Consider the following 5187-nt stretch of genomic DNA (forward strand, 5'->3'; position numbering starts at 1 on the left):
AAGCTGAAGCACCGCTCCACATCGAGAAGGAATTCTCGCTGAAGAAGACCATGAAAACCGGAGAAGCGAGGTTTATCTTGGCCTTAAACAACAACATACCTAGAAAGGGGGGAAACTAGATCTGCCATATTCCATTCGTTTTACAGCCTGCACCGCCTCATCTAAGCTCCAGAAAAGAGATTCAGCCACCAGATACATCACCCTTCGGAACAGCCTTAGATTTTTGTTGACGGAACTCTAAACAGAGCATCAACATATTGGTGGCTAAATAAGAACTAACGAAAATAAACAAACAAAAAAAGAAGAGAGGGCAGGTGACGCCCTGATGGGAGCCTCATGGAGCTAACTCATGAATTTACCGGAAGGAGTTATCGCTTTTGTTTTCACTCGAGGAAAGAGAGAAAAAGTTTTAAGTTTTTTTTATTGATGTTCGCTCTTTTTTGTAAATTATTAGATTAGTTTGCAACGGCTCTTAAATTTATTAGATTTTTAAAATATAATAAATTTAATCTCTACTTTTATTTTAAAATTAAAACTAAGTTAATATTTAGAAATATTTTCAGTAATAATTAAGAATTTAATTATTTGTTAATAATAAAAGTAAAAGAATATTCTAAAAATTATAAACAGAAAATATCCAAAATAAAAAAATCTATTTAATGAAAATATTTTATGGTGTATTCTATTAAAATATTTTAATATTTAAGTAAAGACAAAATTAATCTTAATAAATGTATAAGAGGAACTAAAATTTGAATAACACAAACTGTAAATAATAAAAATAAAATTATATATATATGATGTTTATGTTTAATAAGATAGAAGCAATTGTCTAGTAGTAAATATAATAAAAAGCATAGTTGACGGGCATGAGTTTAAAATTTGTTGTTTAGTCCACTTAACATAAAGTACTATTTTTACCAAAAAGAAAAAAATACATAAAGTACTATTGTTGAAAATAAGATAAAGAACTATCGGTATCTTTAAGAATTTGTTGGATATGAGTGAAGTGGCAGTCGCAATCCTATTTCTTCACGTGAAGAAAGTTGCTCCTTCAGCTGCGTAGTGGATTCATTGTCCATCTGTCTGATGAATCTCATCACTTCGGTTCTGAATTAACCTATAGAAACCAGTTAAAAATATATATATAACCCAATATAATTATAAGAACAATAATATCAAAATGAGAGAGTTCTAGACCGCTGATTCATTTACGGCGATCGGTTTCCGTAAATGATTACTCGACGCCACAATGGTTGGTCGGCTAATATCTACATAATATTTCATTTAAATAATTACTCGACGCCACTATGTATTATTATCTCTCAGAAAATTGTTCTCTATCGTCATCATTATAAATGTATTACCCCAAATACTATAGAGAAAATCTACAAAAATAATGTAGAAAACATATTAATCCCTCACGAGAATTTATCCAATTTTGAAGCTTTCTGAAAAATAAATCAATTATACAGAATCTGAAAAATGGGACCAGTCTTGCTTCCAGAGCAAAATGCTTTCAAGTTTTTCATCATTATTTTTTTTTCCTCTGAACTGATGATATTCATCTATATTATTAAAAGAGAAGTACCCATTAAAAAATATCTCTAAGTTTTCTAACTTATTTACACTTCCATGCCACTGAAAATTAAATTAAACTACATATTTTAGTGCTTGTCTTTTTCAGTTAAATTAATGAGTTTTCTTTAATCAAATTTAAACTTAATGTCATTAAATTAACTTACATATTATAATGCTTGTATTATTCAGTTAAATTAATAAGTTTTCCTCAATCAAATTTAAACTTAATATCATTAAATGAACCTAAAAATACATCATATTTAACGTAGCTTATTACGGACGAGTACGACACAATAATGAACTTGAATTTTATTTTTACGAAAACGTGAATCACTTGACGTATGTAATATTTAAAATATATTAACTACAATATAACAAATGCATATAACCTTCCTATACTTTAGTTTGAAATGATCATGCTCAAGTTTTATATAGTCAACTTACATCATGCATCGATTGATGTACAATATTCAAACCACCTATAGTTTTTATTTTCCTTATAGGATGTATCAAAACAAAATCTAATATCTTCTATTAATCAAAACAAAATATTTTCAATGTCATATCTTTAATATACCTATTAAATATAGAAACTGTAACCATAATTACACTAATTATAAGAATAGATTTGATTACAACCAATTGATCTATTACTTCGGTAATTGATTTGCTCTCAGAAGAGGAAACAATAGATTTTAAATTTGTAAGAAAATAAAGATATAGAGATTCCAACCAATTGCCTATATTTGCATATGATTTTCGCATAATAAGCTTCAAATTGAACATTGAAAAAGATATAGATTTTTTTAATCTTTTAACCGACACAGAACTTAAACAAAATGAAAAGTTAAATGTAATTTTTTTGTTACACTTCCCAGAAAAAAACGGTTACAACATGAGTTTCATAATATGACCTTTTAACATATTAATGTTATGGATATTTAATAATTATCTTGACGAAAAACAGAGACCATAAATAATTTAGTATTAATAAAATTATGAAATTATTTACAATTTGATGACTAATTCATCACATTTTTTATATGTTAAATTTTTCATAGAAGTTTAAAAATCATTGTATTTTCTTTAATCATGTATAACTAATTTATAATATTTTATGCCATACTAAGTCATAATATAATATTTCTTCATATTTTACATTAATAACCATTATTTTTATACAATTCTCTAATTACGTCGGCTTGTTCTATTTTTTATATGATATCGAATATTCGTCATAAATAGATGGTTTAAGATGCCGAAAAATTATTTACTTAGTGAATATAATACTTCAAATATTAAAAAAACATAATTTAGTTAAATAAATAACCAAAACTGAAAATTCTTATCTGCGCTCGCTCGCGGGTCAGGGTCTAGTTAAAAGTTAGAACACAAGTTTTGTTAGAGATGCTGGCGGATATCATAAAATCCCCAGAAACAAAAACCTAAAGAAAGACAACTATAACCCACACTAGGACAACTTTCAAATACAACATAAACACGGAACGAAACCTAAGCTAGGAACCGCAGCTAAAACATAACCAACAAAAACGAGCTACACAAAGGTAAAGGACGATTCAGCATAACCAATGTTGCCACGTACTAGATAGCAATGATCTGGATATATCGCAGCTGCCCTTAGCTCGTCGTACGATACCTTCCACTTCTAGAACCGAAGACACCGAGTCTTCTCATCCCGGATCTATCGCTACCGTCTATGGCCGGTCAAACGATACCATCCCCAACTAGAAACCTAAAACCATGACTTCACAACCCGACAAGCCTGAGCGCTTCACGCTCCACATAACTCTCAATACGGCTGGAACGCATTTTTGACCCTCCTTTACACCAAGACAGAAGTCCATCATAACCCAACAAACACACAAACCTCGTCAGTCACTCAGCTCCTATTAAAAATGAAATCCGCACCAACCTGAACCGACAAGAGAACACTGCTACTACCACAATAGGAAAAGGAGACTGCACCTGAAGTCCAAGCTCTATATTGCCATTGAACACATTCTCATGACAGAGAAACAAGGCTCAAACAAACTACCGAGCAAACAAGAAAAACAAGGACAAGCCATCACTATAGACCTCCAACGAAACAGGAACAAGAGATGAAGAGCACAAAAAGAGAATCAAAAGATCAAAATCAGCGGCCAAAAATTACTACAGTACCAAAACGACCAAACCCTAGGTAACAAACCCAGATCTGAATCGAAGGGGAGAGCTCCAAATCACAAGCTCGCCGTACTAGATCTGAACCAAGACTCCAAATCAACTCCGAAGACAGCAAGAGATATCACCGGCGCTCAAAACAAATCTTTTCACCCCTCCTCACCTTAAATCACGATTGTAAAACACTTGCCCAGAAGAAACTACACACAGAAAACAAGGAAACCCTAGAGCTACACACTCCTCTCACAGCGCTGTGGAGGCCGCCGGAAAGGATGAAACCCACAACCTTTTCTCTCTTTTTTCTCGCCTTTTTTTTTAGGTTATATGATTTCTCGGATTATATCTTTTTCATCACTATTTACTATATTATTGTTCGTAGGATATTTTCAGAAACAAAAACAATCAATCAACAATATAAACTTCTTTAGCAAATACTAAATGATCCTTAAATATTTTTCTTGTCTTGATAATCATCACTCACGAAAACAATGCAAGAAATATTAAACAAACGGTGCATTGATGTATTTCTTTTCTTTTTGTTACAATTTATTAGTTACTGTATCTGAGTACTTCGATTAGCATGATTATAAGGAAGATATTATATTTGTGAACTTTGTGCACATGGACACATAAGAATTCATGGAGTTGCAGTACATTTACGACATACTTTTTCACCATTTCCAAAGAGTGAGGTTTGCCTGTTTTTAATGATGGATGAACTTGTAAAGCAATAAGGTTCAATCCATTTCGTGAAATAGCTAAACTCCAACAACATTATGCATTTATCTCAAAACATTTATTTTCACACACATAATAATAATAATATTTCATATTTACATTCTGGTTATTAATTTTTTTAATATCGTGAAGAATCAGAATAGATATGTCTTATAGAAAAAAAATTATGTCTTATCATATACAAGAAAGTGTAATTTTCAAAAAGAAAAAAATAGTATATTTTTCAATTTTAAATAATAAATAGTGTACTTTTAAAATTATCATAACTTTTAAGTTTAGTATTTCGAAGTTGGGTAGGTTTAAGTTTTTTTAACAAATTGGGTAAATCAATTTACAAATTTCAAATGACATTTTTGTTTAACGATGAGGATTTGAAGGATCCATCTTATATTGAGAAAATTGGTTTGATTGGATTCCAAAAACAACCAAATCTTTACTTATGAAGATACTCGCTTTGAATTTTCCCGGATATGACCTCACAGTTTGACATATTCAAAAGATGCATTGTAAGCATCATCTAGGAGTACTTTTTCTTTTAGAGACGAAAAATAGAAAAAACTGTATTGCAAAACATCAAAGTGGATATGGAGTTATGATCATATATTTACCGTTGAGTCACTTGGCTTGAGGGGAGGATTTGCATTGCTTTTATGGATGATTACCAAGTTCGAGTTTTATTTTCAAATA

General features: G+C 30.6%; 1 long non-coding RNA gene across 1 annotated transcript; it reads right to left on the minus strand.

The window, feature by feature from the left end:
* Positions 1 to 2886: 2886 nt before the first annotated feature.
* Positions 2887 to 4260, minus strand: LOC125577592. The gene is made up of 2 exons (XR_007316006.1): positions 3515 to 4260; positions 2887 to 3422 (listed from the first exon to the last, which is right to left on the minus strand). It is a non-coding gene; the product is annotated as an uncharacterized LOC125577592 (long non-coding RNA).
* Positions 4261 to 5187: the final 927 nt, after the last annotated feature.

This window comes from Brassica napus, chromosome A9 (genome assembly GCF_020379485.1).
Source record: "Brassica napus cultivar Da-Ae chromosome A9, Da-Ae, whole genome shotgun sequence".
NCBI lineage: Eukaryota > Viridiplantae > Streptophyta > Magnoliopsida > Brassicales > Brassicaceae > Brassica > Brassica napus.